Genomic DNA, 20,196 nt, shown 5'->3' on the forward strand with positions numbered 1-20,196 from the left:
TGGAACGAACTGGACTTACTAAAAGCTACACTACTGTACGATTAGGTACACTGCCTATAAGTGTTGTAGCAAGGTTTAAGTATATCCATTCTATAAATAAATAAATATCTTGTGTAAAATTGTATCGTATTTAATAGTATTTCCTTGTAAAATTTAATAGTATTTTATATACACCTCGCGACACATCAAAGGATTTTCTTGACGATGTCCGAAAGGTCTTCCAAGAGTCGGTCGATGGATAAGTGACCGAAATGATCAATGATCGAATGAAAGCCGCAATAGAGGAGGCTTTAGAGACTAGAAACATTTATCCTCGAGGCGAAGGGGGTGAAGGTAATGGTGGGGGTGGAAGGTGGGACTTCCACTATAAAAATTTCAAGGATACTCAACCTCCGATGTTTAATGGGGTGAGGGATCCATTGAAAAGCACTTGTTGGATCTCCGATATCGAGGGAGCATTCCGTACCGCGGAGTGTCCTCCCGAGAAGAAGACGAGGTATGGGTCTAGCATGTTGCGCGAAGAGGGCAAGTTGTGGTGGGACGATAAAATCAAATTATATGGTAAAGAGCAATGCATGTGCTTGACATGGGAGGAGTTTGAAGGAATTTTTCCAAGAATACCGAACTTCTTCCGATCTTGATAAAATCTGGGACGAGTTGCACCATTTGCGACAAGGTTCAATGGACTTGGTTACTCTCAAGTCTACCTTCTTGGCAAAGACTCGTTTTTATCCGGAGTACGTTGGTGATGATCACAAGTTGATGCTAGATTTCTACCGTACTTTAAGTGATGAGTTGAAGGGTAAGATTAGCCGGGGAATGGCTAAGTCATTTGAAGATTTATACGAATTGGCTAGGGGTTTTGAGCCGGAGGTTCCAAGGAAAAGCGATTTCACTTTTTCGAAGAGAAAGTTTGAAGGTTCGAGCTATTTGAACTTTTCAAATAAAAAGAACAAGAAAGGCTCCGAAAGCGTTAATAGTTTGAAGAAGGGTGCTTCCGGAGGTTTCAGACCCACGTGTTATAATTGTAATCAAAGAGGGCACATCGCCCGTGATTGTACCAAGGCGACGACCAAGCTTACTTGTTTTAATTGTGGTAAAGAGGGACACAAGAGGCCGGAATGTCCCGATTTGAATAATGATCATGTGAAGAAGTTGGAGAGGGCGGCGGGTACGGCTAGGGGTCGCAATTACTTGATGACCAATGATGAGGCCAAGCAATCCAACGAAGTTGTTTCAGGTACTTTTATGGTTAACTCTAATCCGGCAAGGATCCTATTTGATAGCGGTGCAAATTTGTCTTTTGTATCTCCAAAATTTGTGCCTAGACTTAATAGACCGTTAGCTAAGTTAAGTCGTCCGGTAGAAGTCTGAAACGACCCAACCCGTATTAAAACCGGCCCATAAAAATTTTTCCTTTTAATACGCGTTAAATAATACTTTAGGTCCCGTTACACATATTCCAAAACGTATTTGTTATCAAAGTAAGTTCATCGAACTTAAAACATACATTAATGATTTAAACTCCTTAATACAATGGTTCATTAATTAAATCGTAATCCGGTTATAATCATTATGACCCGACTAGTTACGTTTACACAAAACCGAGCATGGTGATTTGGGACTACGCTACCCAAATCCTAATCGAGTCCAAAAGCAAGATCTTCTAAAGCAACCTAGTCGAGATCTCTAATTTCCAAGCTTACCCGAGCCGCCAAGCATGCGAACCTATAAAATATCAACAACGAGAGGGTAAGCTAACGCTTAGTGAGTGAGAATATACTACATACATATATATGCATAAAATGGACACGCCACAAAATAGCAAATACCGCATACCGGAGCATCCAAACATCAAGGCAAGCTAGTCTAAGCATACCGTAAGATCACTAAGCAATGAGCTAAAGATACATCAACAAAATATAAGTTTGCCAACAACGATGTGAACAATGCCAATAAGCTACACCCGGAGGGTTAGCTACAACACGACAATACAACATTATATGTATACAATATATATGTATATATATGTATATATCTCTTGAATAACATAATTTGCTTACGCTTATAACACAATAACCATGGTTAACCAATCGTACAAGGGAACGATACTCGTAAGAGACCGTCAGAGTTCGTAACATCCATTAGCGTTACTTAAACACCGCGTAATCACTAATCCCCCGGGTGATGTCTTAAACACCGCGACTAATTCACCCCCATGACAATGTGGCGTCTTAAACACCGCGACGAATCCACACGTCAATCAAAATAATAAGTGGTGTCTTGAACACCGCGACAATTCCACTCCCATGACAATGTGGTGTCTTAACCACCGCGACAATACCACATGCCAATCAAACAATGAGTAGTGTCTTAAACACCGCGACACTACTACTCGTTACTTAGAATGTGGTGTCTTGAACACCGCGACAATACCACATTCATACTACACAAATAAATACATTATATACGTACACGCATAATTATTCCACTCACAATAATAACCCTTCGCCATTGGGGTTATATAATCCACATCACACGCCCATGTGATAGAGTACACGCAAGGTGTGCACCTCGTCAAAGATGGTCAACCAAAACGCACAACCGTGCCAATTGGACCTACACACAAGTCCATCAATCCACCTATATGTGAAGTGAGCTCTATAACCGAGAACCACTTCACCCGACCCGCACCCATCCTACACATACATATGCATATAGGATATTAACACTCACCTTAAGCCTTGATGAATGCAACCAAGTAATCCGCAACTCGTCAATGGAAAGTACCTATTCCATTATCACAAATTCAACAACACACTTAGATTGGATTTACAAACCAACCCAATTTGACACTTAGTGCAAATTCGACCCAAATGTAATTTCAAGTACAAACCGCGCCCAAACTAACCAATAATTACTAACACGGGTGAAAATGGTCCTAATATGCCAAGTAAACCCAAACACAAGTGTTAAACACATGTCTCACCCATTTTGACACCAAAACCCTAATTTTGACCCATTAAGTCAAAATCTCACCGTTTACAAGTCTTGACACCAAAACACATTTAACTCGGTTTAATACTTCAACTTAATCCATTTTAAGTTTATAAACCTTAATAAATCAACAATCGGGTCAAAATCATCACCAAACCCTAATTTTGGCTCTAGTCAAAATTAGTCAACTCCAAGAACCCTAAATGTCCCCAAAACCTCAATAATCACTAATACTAGTGATTATACACCATTTACAAGTCTTACAAGCATGAACTTGCACACCAAACCCAAAACCCGACATTTACAACAATAAACCCGAATCTTGGTGTTAACCTTCAATTAACAACTAAATGGGTTTCACCTATGAATCATACAATCAAAAGCCCTAAACTTGAATGATGAACACGAAAATGAATTTCGGAGTTAGAGCTTACCACTAGTATCACCGTGTAGCTAAGAACGAGGAGAACACACTTGTCTCCCGATCCTTCCTTTCCAAAAATCCTTTTGAAATCAAATGGGTGTTTGAGTTTGAGAGGAAAAATGAAAAGAAAAGGGAAATTAAAATGAGAAATGAAATGAATGGATGAGGTTAAATCCTCAAATCTGGCTCAAACGCGAAAAGACCAAATTGCCCTTGAACTTCATTTAAATTTACAAGAATCTGGAGCCAGTTCGCACCATTCGCCGCGCCGCGGCCTAATTCGTCGCGCCGCGACGATTGCCTCGAACTGGTGACTTTGTTAACAAGCTTTCTGATCTGGATTTATTCGAAACGCCGCGCCGCTGCTCCCTTTGTCGCGCCGCGACACCCAACGTGGCCTGACACATTTTCTCGCATACAAGACTTTAACACCCAAACATGTATCGAACCCTTCATACGCCTGTCGTACATACACAATACACCTATAAATCATGTACGGGGAAAAACGGGGTGTTACAACTCTCCCCCACTTAGACTCGATCACGTCCTCGTGATCCTTGTCATTTAACCAAACGGACCACACTTCACGGTCCTCAAACATAAGTCCAAACCGACTTTCCTAAGCAATTCTTCCCACTGAATTGCCTTTAACAACTAAATCGTCACCCGCGATTTATCAAATCCACAATCCGAGCACTAAAACCATGCTCATTCCCTAACATCGGGAAAACTCAACCAATCTCGTACAGAGATATCAACCCCTTAGCGTACCCTTACCGAGTACAACGCTAAAAGCAACCAAGTCTCAACCTAAGGTCAACAATCCGAAACGATGAAGACCGAACCAACGAATCCTAACGGATAACACCAATCACTAAAAATCCCTTGTAGTGCGCAATACGATCAATACGCAACTACCGTAACATCATAATCAAAAGGCTAAAACCGATAGCGCCCAAAACGACTATGAAAACGCCAAATACAAAGGTGTACAAAATCGACTATCGTCACGCCCGTAACAACACGTGAGCGAAACGCGGCTATCGCATCACTAATCATACCACATGGTCCTCGCGACCCCACCATCGGCGTATAAAAACACCCGATCGATCACACAACACGGTCCTTACGACCCCACCATTGGTGTATAAAACAACCAACAGATCAACATCACGGTCCTTACGACCCCACCATCGGTGTATAAAACAACCGACAGATCACACAACATGAAGGCTGGCCGAAAACGCACGCGCCTTAGTGAATCCGAACTACACGCGATTCACTAACATGATGAAGTCAGCGAACCCGAATATCATGCTTCACCAATCAATAATCCCATGATGAAGTCAGCGGACCCCGAAGGTCATGCTTCACCAATCTCAACACCGGATGAAGTCAGCGGACTCCGAAAGTCATGCTTCACCAATATAACACCTCGCTCATGATGAAGTCAGCGGACCCCGAAGGTCATGCTCCACCAATCGCATACTCCCATGATGAAGTCAGCGGACCCTAAAGGTCATGCTTCATCAATCACCAATACCATGATGAAGTCAGCGGACCCGAAAGTCATGCTTCATCAATCAACGCCCTTTTGGCCTCGAACGACGAGTAGCGTAACATCGCGCTCTGCTACGCCATAGTGAATCCTAACGGATACCACTAACCATTCACATACACGAGCAAGAACCACCTATATCAAACATAGGCACAAAACAATTATTCTCTAGAAGAGAATCCGACACACACCTCCCTTAACCGAAGGATTTCACCTTGCTCGCCAAACACGTCCATTATCTCTCAATCGAGATTTACCACATTACCACCTCGGTGATAATTCAAATCCAAACCATAACTACAATTTATCCGAAATTGTAATCTACCACAAATCGACCAAAATCAGGTCTCGACAACATTTTCCGGATCTACCAAAAGCATCATCCGAAATCTCACACTAAAACTTCCTCGTGCGGGAGTGTAACTCCCCCATTTGGAACTACGTCCCATATCCACAACTCGTACAACCATACAATGCTACCTAAGGTAGACTTTACAAAGATTGGGCTCACACGACCCGTCACCATATCTTGCTCCAGCCTTGAGCACACAAAGGATTTCAATCAATCCTTAAACACTTCGAGCAAAAAGTGTACCACGATTACACAAACCATACCTTCGCAATCATCCAATTGCTTTAGTTTTTCAAATTCCACCTAGTCACTCATGTACCTAAGGATTTCACTTCGGTACCCTAAGTACAATGTAACCGCAACATAATCGGAGTCGAACACCATGCTAGTAGGTATAAAAGAGGCACCTAATGTCGCGTCATAAAGACTCCATTACCAACATACATCGAGATTCAAAACACTCGATCTCAAGGGTTTCAGCCCACCCGTCGAACCTCACGGTTCATCGACCTCAACACAAAAGCGAACACGCGCTTAACAACCGAACACCAACCCATTTCCATGGCTTGGTAGAAACATGTAACGACCCTACTTTTTCCGTTATCTTTTGCCGTTAATTATTTAACGACCGTTAATTATTTTTCGTGCCACGTCATTTCTATGACCTATATTATTATTTTTGTAATAATATATTAATTATTATGTGTTATATGAATATTTGTATTCATATCTTTAATTGTACGTTTCTACGTGTCGCGGATTTCTATCCGGCGAATCTTTTCGGTTTTCAAACCAACGGTCGAACTTTTGGAATTTTTAAGTCCTAATTATTTTAAATATGATATTTTGATGTCATATGATTATATATAGTGTTTATATATTTTATTCGTCGCGTATTTATTATCTCTTCGAAAAATCAATCGCGTAGCGGTGTTTTCGCGTTTCGGGTTTCGTTCGGGCCACTAGGATTTTGTCATTTATCAAATTGGGCCACTATGGGGCCCACCCCATTCAGTTCTTGGCCGAAATTGTCAAGGAGGGGGGTATACCCCATTCATTTTTGCAATACTCCTCATTTTTACATTTTATTCCTAATTTTATCAAACCTAATTTTAGATATTTGCTCTCTTCCTCCCCTTTTGCTCCCTTGAGCCGTCGCCACTTCCACCACCAACATCATCATCATCAATTAATTTTAAAGCTTGGATCAAGGATTGATTAACACCAACGCGTTCCTCTCAATCTCCTCTACGCGATAACATCCATTGATTATTGATTAGGGTATAAACCCTAACCCTAGAACTTTTGATTTTTCATTTATTTTCTGTATTTTTATGATTATTTAGTAGTATGATGTTTGTGGATTATTGTAATGGTGTTTGTATGCATAGATGTACTCATAATCACATGTTTTCGGTTTGTAAAATTCTGGACAGCAGCTTTTCGTGTGTTTCTGATATGATGACTGATATAAATGTTAAAATAAAGTATCTAGATGAGTTCCTCTCATCAAGACGTTAATTTTAGACTCCGGATTCATGTCGTTTCGATTCCCGGAACCCTAATTATGATCAAAGTGGTATTTTGTTAAGATTGAAATGTGATTTTGGTATGAACCAGGTTTGGTCCGACTTTGTGACCATATTTGGTGACTTTAGGGTGTGTTAGTGTGTTAGAACTGATGGTGGGGCGAACTTTCATGTTCGGGTCATCTCAATCCAAGCCACGAATCACCCGTTACGTCTAAAACACGTTTTTGATTGAATTAAAGTTCCAAGTAGTGTATTGGCTGTATATCACGACTTGTGGGCTGTTCTTGGTGTGTTCTTGAGTGTACCAAAGTGTCGGGTGGTTTGCTTAGGCGGAGATATATGTAAGGCTCGCCGAAAACCGACACCCGGGGCTCAAGATACGACTCGATGAACTTTTGATTAAAACTTATGGTTAAATATTAAAACTTATGAGAAAAATAATGATTTTCATTATTGATTAATTACTTATGATATAAGAAGTAATTATTATTATTTAAGACTTATGATATATATTTATTATATCATTTAATTATGACTTATGATTTAATTAACATTTTAATTAAACTTATGATTAATAATACTTTTATTATTAATGAAAAATACTTATGATAAGTATTAAACTTATATTATGAGATTATTATTATTATAGGACTTATAATAAGGATTAAATAATTATTTAATTATTATAAGACTTAGTTATTATTTAATTATTAAATACTTATGATTTAATAAGTATAATTAGAAATTTATGATATGATTAATAATTAATAATACTTATGATATGATTTAAAATTTATTATTAATTAATAATACTTATATTATGACTAATATTTAATTAATTAATTAAATACTTATGTTATATTAATTATATCATTTAAACTTATCTAAACTTTAATAATTCATTTTTATTTAATTAAACTTATGTTAAGACATAATTATACACTTTTGACTTTAATAAACATTATAACCTATGTTATTATTATAACTTACACTTTTCAAATTAATGTTGACTATGTTTGACCAAGGTTGACTTTTGAGTTGACTTTCGGTTGACTTTGACTTTCAGTTGACTTCTGTTGACTTTCTAAATAAGGAAACTTTCCTAACTTCAAAACTTTCTAAAAATAGAACTTTCTAAATTTGGAAACTTTCCAAAAATAGAAACTTTCCAAAAATAGAAACTTTCCAAAAATAGAAACTTTCCTAAAATAGAAAACTTTTCAAAAATGGAAACATGCTAAAAATAGAAACTTTCTAAAAATAGAAAGTGTGTGTCCGTATGCTGTTCCAGTCAAACCGATGCTTGCCGAGTGTTATTCTATGTCTACTTGCAACATGTACAATAGCTATCATACTAAGACTTGACCTAAGTTAGTTATTTATATCGGCCTGCTTTATTTATAGGTCGGCGTTGTGATCTTTCTTGATCACTTTACTTTATTTGCTGTTCGCTTGTTTGTGAGATTTCTTCAGTTGCTATTAAGGTGAGTTATAGTCCCATTTTTCTATTTTAAATCTTTTGGGATGAGAATACATGCAATTTATTTTATATTTTGGACACAAGTGGAAGTTGGTTTAAATTATTCATTGTGAGTCGAACAAAAATATTCCCTAATCTGGTAACTGTAATCACTGGTTTCTACTGGTGAACGCGAATCCTATGGATAGATCTATCGGGTTTGACAACCCCATTTCGAGCTAGTCGCACTAGCAATTTATAATCGGAATGTTTAGTACTTCGTATTTTGTTGTAGATACACTTGTTCGGTGTATATTATTTATTGTGTTTGGCAAGGGTAAATAAATGGTTAAGTGGTTACCAGGTGGCTCACGGAAAATGGAATAATGTTTTATTATATGTTTTCTAGCATATAATTTGGTGGTTCAAAAAGGAGTTTTTATGTTTTCAAACATAAATTTTTATTGTTTAAATTAAATATTGTTTGCAATATTAAACCTATAATTCACTCAACATTTTTGTTGACAGTTACTCGCATGTTTTATTCTCAGGTTCATGATTGATTGCTTCCGCTGTGCTTAGAGAGTCTGCATATTTATGATGGCAGCTTTTGTTAAACATTAACTTGCATTCTATTTTGTTACATTAAAAAGTGGTTGTTTGTTGACTTTATTTTGGTCAACTTTTGGTTAAAGTATTATTGTATAGTTTTTCTAAACTTATACATTTTAGTAGATTTCCTTTATAGGAAATCATTTTTAAATAAAGAATGCAAGGTTGTTTTATTAAATTCATATAGAGTTTCGATCAAGCTGTGGGACCAAGTGACGGAGCCGTTAAGTGTTTTGACGGAGTCGTCATAGTTGGTATCAGAGCTCTGGTTGTAGGGAATTAGGCTGCATTGATGTCGTTACCCGGGTCAATAGGGTGCATTAGTGAGTCTAGTCTACAGCCCGGCCTATTATATATTATTATATGTGATTATTTGTGTCGTGTTGGTATGTATATTATTATCATACATACATTTCTATTATGTTCTGAATCCGGGAGGAACTCCCATTCCGATTTAAACGTATTCTCCAACTCATGCGAGTTCATCTTTTAAAGGAACACCTCGGTTAGTGAAACCGAGGGGGTGTCATTCTTGACTTCTGGAATTCTCGACATTTCTATGTCATAATTAGTGTTTATTGATATAACGTTTAAGTTACATTACGTGTTCTAGAATTCTCGGCATTTCTATGTCATCTATTATGGTTATGTATATAACGTTTGAGTTATATTACGCGAGATGTCATTCTTGACTTCTAAATGCTCGGCATTTCAATGTCAGCTATTATGTTTAGGTATATAACATTTTTGTTATATTACGTGCATTTGTGCCGTTGTGCCTATGTGCTTTGGTTGTTGAAACGGAAAACGTCATTCTTACTTTTAGATATTCTTGGTACTTCGAAGACATTTTTATGTCATCGTTACTCCTATTCATTACTTTCGATGTCTTTGTCTCTTGTGCTATCCTTAGCACATTGTTAAGAAATTGTTTTAGGGAAATTGTGTTGCAATTCGAGGTTGACCACGTGTCCTGACCTTATGTAGTGATATTGGAATGGAACTATGAGTTAGTGAAATATAATGGCGTCAGGCCAACGTGATTATATTACTTTAATTCATAAAAAGTCCCAATATTGTGACATGAGGAATAGAAAGCGAGTCAAAGAAAATTTGTACACCACTCATTCGGAAATTCTAACGTTATTACATGAGTAAGGAAGATACTCATTATCTTATTTGTTGATATGCGAGAGACTCATCTTAACCGAACTACCTACCCCATGTTTTATCATTTATAACTCGCTTGTTAGTGACAGCTTCGCACGTGAATAGTTTTGACCCAAGGACTTGTGTTCTGATAAAAGTCAAGACATTATTTAACTCATTGGTTTTCATGACCTCGTAGCATTTATTGAAGAGACGTCGCAAGACGATTCAAGTCCATCACCCGAGCTTTAACGATCTTACTTCAACTCGTAACCTCTGTGATGCGGATACCCTGCTTTTCATTAAAAATTTTACACATTTGTGTAATTGGGCGGTTCTCACGAGATTTATGGGCGAATAGAAGTAATGAAATACTTTGTCATGTATACTATTTATAAAATCATATATGTACGTATGAATTCAAATGGACAAATTTACCCTTACCTATTTTGGCTAGTATACACTAATTTATACCTTCAAAATTATTTTAAAACCACTCTTATTGAGTTGTCTAGTTAACTCAAATTGATTTACGTAAAATGGTACACGTTGTACATACTTCTAAATTTACTAAGAGCTTCGTTCCATTTATGGGGTTACATTAGACGTTTAAAGCTTTTTCAAAACTTCTTTGATTGATTACATTAGAATTTTCGCATTACTCTACAGAGTGTTTGGATCACATTTCTTCTCATCCTCCGTTTAAGGATGAAAATTTACCATTAAGTCCATTGATAGAAATTCTTACACCAGTTTGGATGCCGGTTTTATAAAATTTGTTGGAAAGTCTTTGCGCTCATAGAATTTTCCCTCTTATGGTTGGACATGGCCGAAACGCAGACCGATAAATCAAGTTTCTGGGGTACACTCGATGGTCACCTTATTGTAGAAAAGGCGCTAGGTGGGTTTCTACCCCAACTGTTGTTATAATGGGTATCATGGATATATATTACTCTAGACCGTTTGAGGAGTTTCTACTCTCAATTTTCGCTGTCAACCGCAACACCCTCGTAAACATCAATCCTAGGATTCAATACTTTGAGGTACACGAAATTATTTTTGGAGATTCATCTCACTTGGAGTCGACCATTCTTTATAACCCATGATTCGCGTTCTTTTCATCCGCACATAAATTTAAGAATATGGATGAATCCTAGACTTCCTCGCTCATTGTACAAGGAAGTTCACTCTCGTTGAATTATCACACCTTTCATACATCTTCCTTTCGGAAATATAATGAAAATTTACTTTGGAGTCCATGATCCTCGTTAACTCCTTTGAGGGAATTGCCTTAAATATCTATGCCACCGATGTGACTACTCCATATTTATTTCTTCCTTCATTATTGCAACTTTATTTCATCCGTCCCAGTTCGTCCCCTTGGGGAGCTCCCGTTTTGTTCGTTGAGAAGAAAGATGGTTCATTTCGTTTGTGTATTGATTATCGTGAATTGAACGAGCTTACTGTTAAAAACCGTTACCCTCTTCCGAGAATTGATGATCTGTTCGATCAACTTCAAGGTTCGTCCGTTTATTATAAGATTGATCTTCGTTCCGGTTATCACCAATTACGCGCTAAAGAAACTGATATTCTGAAAACCGCTTTCTGTACCCGTTATAGTCACTTTGAATTTCTTGTTATGCCGTTCAGATTGACAAATGCACCTGTTGTGTTCATGGACCTCATGAACCGTGGGTGTAGACCCTATCTGGACAAATTCGTTACTGTTTTCATCGACCACATCCTTATTTATTCTAAGAGTGATGAAGGGCGAAGAACATTTGAAGATAGTGCTTGATCTGTTGAGGAAAGGAGAGTTGTACGCTAAGTTCTCTAAGCGTGCTTTCTGGTTAAGAGAAGTTCAATTTCCTCGGACATATTGTTAGTAAATAGGGAATACAAGTTGATTCTGCTAAGATTGAGGCGATTGAAAAGTGGGAAGTTCCGAAAACTCCTACTCAGATTCGCCAGTTTCTAGGATTAGCAGGCTATTATAGAAGGTTCATTCAAGATTTTTCACGAGTAGCGAAACTTCTGACTGCTTTAATGCATAAGGGGAAGAAGTACGAGTGGAAGAGTGAACAAGAGTCTGCTTTCCAAACTCTGAAGAAGAAGTTAACTTCTGCATCGATATTATCACTACCTGAGGGTAATGATGATTTTGTTATCTATTGTGATGCTTCGTGTCAAGACTTTGGTTGTGTTTTGATGCAACGAAAGAAAGTTATTGCGTACGCGTCACGTCAGTTGAAGATTCACGAGCAGAATTACGTAACCCATGATTTAGAGTTGAGAGCTGTTGTGTTTGCGCTTAAGATTTGCAGACATTATCTATATGGGGTCAAAGGTACATTGTACACTGATCACAAAAGTCTTCAACATATTCTTGATCAGAAACAGTTAAATATGAGGCAACGAAGATGGGTTGAGACGTTAAATGATTATGATTGCGAACTTTTATATCATCCGGGAAAGGCCAATGATGTGGCTGATGCATTAAGTCGTAAAGAAAGGGCTGAACCTCGCAGGTTTAGGGCCTTGAATATGACAATTCAAACAAACCTCGCTAGGCAGATCCTTGAGGCACAATAAGAAGCCTTGAAGGAGGAAAATTTTGTAACGGGAAGGTCCGAGGCTTGAGTAAACAGTTAGAGGTACAAACCGATGGTACTCGGTATTTTGCGGGATGCCTTTAGGTTCCGAAGTTTGGAGATCTACGAAAACTTGTTTTAGATGAGGCTCATAAGTCTAGGTACTCTATTCATCCTGGTTCAGGAAAGATGTATCATGATCTTAAGGAGCTGTATTGGTGGCCTAATTTGAAAGCTGATGTGGCTACGTATGTGGCTAAGTGTTTGACCTGCGCTAAGGTTAAAGCTGAACATCAAAAACCGTCTGGACTTTTGGTGCAACCTGAAATTCCCGAGTGGAAGTGGGAAGGTATTAAGATGGACTTTATTACGAAGTTACCGGGAGTTGTGGGTGGTTATGATACCATTTGGGTGATTGTTACCGACTCGCTAAGTCAACTCTTTTCTTGCCAATTAAGGAAACATATTCAATGAAGAAGTTTACTCGTTTGTATTTGAAGGAGATTATTTCGAGACATGGTGTTCCCGTATCGATTATGTTGGACTGAGGCAGTCCTAACAAGGTGCTCTACGAACTAAATTGGATATGAGCACCGCTTATCATCCACAGACGGATGGTCAGAGTGAAAGGACCATTCAAACGTAGAAAACATGTTAAGAGCGTGTGTTATTGATTTTGGAAATGGGTGGGATAAATATTTGCCGCTGGATGAGTTTTCTTATAACAGCAGTTATCATGCAAGTATTAAAGCCGCACCATTTGAAGCTCTGTATGGTAGAAAGTGTAGGTCTCCTGTCTGTTGGAATGAGGTTGGGGATGCTCAACTCACATGACCAGAGATCATTCACGAGACTACCGAGAAGATTGCACAGATTAAGGAAAGATTGAGAACTGCCAGGAGTAGGCAAAAGAGTTATGCTGATAAGAGAAGGAACGATATCGACTTTCAGGTAGGTGATCGTGTTATGTTGAAAGTTTCACCTTGGAAGGGTGTGGTACGTTTTGGTAAAAGGGGAAAGTTGAATCCTCGATTTGTTGGACCTTTTGGGATTATTGAGAGAGTTGGACCAGTGGCTTATCGTTTGAAAGTGCTATTCGTGACGTTTTTCATGTATCGAATTTAAAGAAGTGTTTGGCCGAGGCCAATGAAACTATTCTTTTTGATGAACTTCATGTTGATAAGCAACTTTATTTTATTGAAGAACCTGTTGAAATTATGAACCGAGAGGTAAAGACTCTTAAGCAGAGTAAAATTCCTATTGTTCGAGTTAGATGGAACACCGGACGCGGTCCCGAGTTCACTTGGGAGCGTGAAGGTCAGATGAAGCAGAAGTAACCGCATTTGTTCCCAGATGCCGAGGAAACCCCTGCACCTGCTTAAATTTCGGGACGAAATTTCCGTAACGGGAAGGTACTGTAACGACCCTACTTTTTCCGTTATCTTTTGCCGTTAATTATTTAACGACCGTTAATTATTTTTCGTACCACGTCATTTCTATGACCTATATTATTATTTTTGTAATAATATATTAATTATTATGTGTTATATGAATATTTGTATTCATATCTTTAATTGTACGTTTCTACGTGTCGCGGATTTCTATCCGGCGAATCTTTTCGGTTTTCAAACCAACGGTCGAACTTTTGGAATTTTTAAGTTCTAATTATTTTAAATATGATATTTTGATGTCATATGATTATATATAGTGTTTATATATTTTATTCGTCGCGTATTTATTATCTCTTCGAAAAATCAATCGCGTAGCGGCGTTTTCGCGTTTCGGGTTTCGTTCGGGCGTTCGGGCCACTTGGATTTTGTCATTTATCAAATTGGGCCACTATGGGGCCCACCCCATTCAGTTCTTGGCCGAAATTGTCAAGGAGGGGGGTATACCCCATTCATTTTTGCAATACTCCTCATTTTTACATTTTATTCCTAATTTTATCAAACCTAATTTTAGATATTTGCTCTCTTCCTCCCCTTTTGCTCCCTTGAGCCGTCGCCACTTCCACCACCAACATCATCATCATCAATTAATTTTAAAGCTTGGATCAAGGATTGATTAACACCAACGCGTTCCTCTCAATCTCCTCTACGCGATAACATCCATTGATTATTGATTAGGGTATAAACCCTAACCCTAGAACTTTTGATTTTTCATTTATTTTCTGTATTTTTATGATTATTTAGTAGTATGATGTTTGTGGATTATTGTAATGGTGTTTGTATGCATAGATGTACTCATAATCACATGTTTTCGGTTTGTAAAATTCTGGACAGCAGCTTTTTCGTGTGTTTCTGATATGATGACTGATATAAATGTTAAAATAAAGTATCTAGATGAGTTCCTCTCATCAAGACGTTAATTTTAGACTCCGGATTCATGTCGTTTCGATTCCCGGAACCCTAATTATGATCAAAGTGGTATTTTGTTAAGATTGAAATGTGATTTTGGTATGAACCAGGTTTGGTCCGACTTTGTGACCATATTTGGTGACTTTAGGGTGTGTTAGTGTGTTAGAACTGATGGTGGGGCGAACTTTCATGTTCGGGTCATCTCAATCCAAGCCACGAATCACCCGTTACGTCTAAAACACGTTTTTGATTGAATTAAAGTTCCAAGTAGTGTATTGGCTGTATATCACGACTTGTGGGCTGTTCTTGGTGTGTTCTTGAGTGTACCAAAGTTTCGGGTGGTTTGCTTAGGCGGAGATATATGTAAGGCTCGCCGAAAACCGACACCCGGGGCTCAAGATACGACCCGATGAACTTTTGATTAAAACTTATGGTTAAATATTAAAACTTATGAGAAAAATAATGATTTTCATTATTGATTAATTACTTATGATATAAGAAGTAATTATTATTATTTAAGACTTATGATATATATTTATTATATCATTTAATTATGACTTATGATTTAATTAACATTTTAATTAAACTTATGATTAATAATACTTTTATTATTAATGAAAAATACTTATGATAAGTATTAAACTTATATTATGAGATTATTATTATTATAGGACTTATAATAAGGATTAAATAATTATTTAATTATTATAAGACTTAGTTATTATTTAATTATTAAATACTTATGATTTAATAAGTATAATTAGAAATTTATGATATGATTAATAATTAATAATACTTATGATATGATTTAAAATTTATTATTAATTAATAATACTTATATTATGACTAATATTTAATTAATTAATTAAATACTTATGTTATATTAATTATATCATTTAAACTTATCTAAACTTTAATAATTCATTTTTATTTAATTAAACTTATGTTAAGACATAATTATACACTTTTGACTTTAATAAACATTATAACCTATGTTATTATTATAACTTACACTTTTCAAATTAATGTTGACTATGTTTGACCAAGGTTGACTTTTGAGTTGACTTTCGGTTGACTTTGACTTTCAGTTGACTTCTGTTGACTTTCTAAATAAGGAAACTTTCCTAACTTCAAAACTTTCTAAAAATAGAACTTTCTAAATTTGGAAACTTTCCAAAAATAGAAACTTTCCAAAAATAGAAACTTTCCTAAAATAGAAAACTTTCCAAAAATGGAAACCTGCTAAAAATAGAAACTTTCTAAAAATAGAAAGTGTGTGTCCGTATGCTGTTCCAGTCAAACCGATGCTTGCCGAGTGTTATTCTATGTCTACTTGCAACATGTACAATAGCTATCATACTAAGACTTGACCTAAGTTAGTTATTTATATCGGCCTGCTTTATTTATAGGTCGGCGTTGTGATCTTTCTTGATCACTTTACTTTATTTGCTGTTCGCTTGTTTGTGAGATTTCTTCAGTTGCTATTAAGGTGAGTTATAGTCCCATTTTTCTATTTTAAATCTTTTGGGATGAGAATACATGCAATTTATTTTATATTTTGGACACAAGTGGAAGTTGGTTTAAATTATTCATTGTGAGTCGAACAAAAATATTCCCTAATCTGGTAACTGTAATCACTGGTTTCTACTGGTGAATGCGAATCCTATGGACAGATCTATCGGGTTTGACAACCCCATTTCGAGCTAGTCGCGCTAGCAATTTATAATCGGAATGTTTAGTACTTCGTATTTTGTTGTAGATACACTTGTTCGGTGTATATTATTTATTGTGTTTGGCAAGGGTAAATAAATGGTTAAGTGGTTACCAGGTGGCTCACGGAAAATGGAATAATGTTTTATTATATGTTTTCTAGTATATAATTTGGTGGTTCAAAAAGGAGTTTTTATGTTTTCAAACATAAATTTTTATTGTTTAGATTAAATATTGTTTGCAATATTAAACCTATAATTCACTCAACATTTTTGTTGACAGTTACTCGCATGTTTTATTCTCAGGTTCATGATTGATTGCTTCGGCTGTGCTTAGAGAGTCTGCATATTTATGATGGCAGCTTTTGTTAAACATTAACTTGCATTCTATTTTGTTACATTAAAAAGTGGTTGTTTGTTGACTTTATTTTGGTCAACTTTTGGTTAAAGTATTATTGTATAGTTTTTCTAAACTTATACATTTTAGTAGATTTCCTTTATAGGAAATCATTTTTAAATAAAGAATGCAAGGTTGTTTTATTAAATTCATATAGAGTTTCGATCAAGCTATGGGACCAAGTGACGGAGCCGTTAAGTGTTTTGACGGAGTCGTCATAAAACATTTTACAAATATCAAGGAATGCTTGGTTACGCCAAGTCTTACGCCCTTCGCCCGTCAATCAAAACGTCGTCATAGGGTACTTCCATTAGGAACGTCACCCATATCAATAACATGCACAACACAATGCATTTAATAAACTCAACTTCAAACGGCACTTAATAAATAATCAAAAGACATATTTATTAAAAATGAAACGTACCTTAACGTCTCCTTGCCGCCCCCGTCCCCGCTAACTTGGGACATTCCGACTTACGATGTCCTTCTTCTTGGCAATTGAAGCACACCATGCCATCGCGTTTTGGTACCGAACATTCCCACGACTTGTGACCCCTTATGCCACAATTGTAACATCTAGACGCACTAGAATCCAATATACCCATCCGTGTACCACCCGTGCTCACACTCGGACCCTTAGTCCTCTTACTCGGAGCACAATGCGAAACAACCCTTCTCTCGCTCGAAGGTTCACCCTTCTTTGATCGTGAATACGACTCGAAACCTCTAGCCACGGCGAATAATTCCGCAAACGATTTCGCGTGACCCCGGCTAATCTTATTCTTCAAGTCATCATTCAAGGTTCGATAGAAATCCTCCATCAACAACCGATCATTCCCTAAATACTCTGGGCAAAAACGAGTCTTCGCCATAAAGGTCGTCTTGAGAGTATTCAAATCCATAGATCCCTGTTGCAAGTTTCGCAACTCATCACGCAATTCCGACAAGTCGGCCGAAGTCCGGAACTCCTCGAAGAATTCCTTCTTAAAATCGTCCCACGATAATGCCATAAACGGCTCACCACCGACAAGATCAATCTTACCATCCAACCAATCCTTCGCCCTACCCCGCAATAAACTAGTAGCGAGTCTTGTCTTTTTCTCGGGGGGGCATTCAATAGTACGAAAACACCCTTCAACATCCGAGATCCAAGTTGTGCTTACTAAAGGATCCGGTTTCCCGTCATACATCGGAGGTTTAGTCCTCATGAAGCTCTTAAGACAATGCTCCATTTCTCCACCATTTCGAAATTCGGAATACTTCCTATCCATTTCTTCTCGAAATGCACTCATTTCCTCCGCAACGGCGGCCGCAACTCTAGTGTTAAACTCAGCGTCGTTCGTCTCGATCCCATTTCCCGTCGCCATTCTAAGGAATGCAAAGCGGTTAGACCACGAACGTGTAAATCACACGCACAACACCGCCCCATCTTGCTAAACATTTTTCGTACATCACTTGCTAGACACGATTTGTACCCGTAATAAGGTTTGCAAGTCCTTATTATGCATACACGCTGTATCGGCTCGTTAGTACAACAACCGTCTCGCTCGATGATATATGCAAACACAAACAAAATTCTACGCGATATAAACACACGCGAGAATTATTATCACATCACAATAGCATATTAATAATATTCGCATTACTAATATAAACGTTAGTCAACCTATAAACAAGGCACTAGCTAGAACCCATTCCGACCCGTAATCCTACAAGTCCCGCAACAAATTAAGCACACACAAAAGTCTAAGTCTAGGCACCTATCTCAAGTCATCTAAATCCCTTAGACCATGCTCTGATACCACTTGAAATGACCCAACCCGTATTAAAACCGGCCCATAAAATTTTTTCCTTTTAATACGCGTTAAATAATACTTTAGGTCCCGTTACACATATTCCAAAACGTATTTGTTATCAAAGTAAGTTCATCGAACTTAAAACATACATTAATGATTTAAACTCCTTAATACAATGGTTCATTAATTAAATCGTAATCCGGTTATAATCATTATGACCCGACTAGTTACGTTTACACAAAACCGAGCATGGTGATTTGGGACTACGCTACCCAAATCCTAATCGAGTCCAAAAGCAAGATCTTCTAAAGCAACCTAGTCGAGATCTCTAATTCCCAAGCTTACCCGAGCCGCCAAGCATGCGAACCTATAAAATATCAACAACGAGAGGGTAAGCTAACGCTTAGTGAGTGAGAATATACTACATACATATATATGCATAAAATGGACACGCCACAAAATAGCAAATACCGCATACCGGAGCATCCAAACATCAAGGCAAGCTAGTCTAAGCATACCGTAAGATCACTAAGCAATGAGCTAAAGATACATCAACAAAATATAAGTTTGCCAACAACGATGTGAACAATGCCAATAAGCTACACCCGGAGGGTTAGCTACAACACGACAATACAACATTATATGTATACAATATATATGTATATATATGTATATATCTCTCGAATAACATAATTTGCTTACGCTTACAACACAATAACCATGGTTAACCAATCGTACAAGGGAACGATACTCGTAAGAGACCGTCGGAGTTCGTAACATCCATTAGCGTTACTTAAACACCGCGTAATCACTAATCCCCCGGGTGATGTCTTAAACACCGCGACTAATTCACCCCCATGACAATGTGGCGTCTTAAACACCGCGACGAATCCACACGTCAATCAAAATAATAAGTGGTGTCTTGAACACCGCGACAATTCCACTCCCATGACAATGTGGTGTCTTAACCACCGCGACAATACCACATGCCAATCAAACAATGAGTAGTGTCTTAAACACCGCGACACTACTACTCGTTACTTAGAATGTGGTGTCTTGAACACCGCGACAATACCACATTCATACTACACAAATAAATACATTATATACGTACACGCATAATTATTCCACTCACAATAATAACCCTTCGCCATTGGGGTTATATAATCCACATCACACGCCCATGTGATAGAGTACACGCAAGGTGTGCACCTCGTCAAAGATGGTCAACCAAAACGCACAACCGTGCCAATTGGACCTACA

This window comes from Rutidosis leptorrhynchoides, chromosome 3, assembly GCF_046630445.1.
Source record: "Rutidosis leptorrhynchoides isolate AG116_Rl617_1_P2 chromosome 3, CSIRO_AGI_Rlap_v1, whole genome shotgun sequence".
NCBI classification, from domain to species: domain Eukaryota; kingdom Viridiplantae; phylum Streptophyta; class Magnoliopsida; order Asterales; family Asteraceae; genus Rutidosis; species Rutidosis leptorrhynchoides.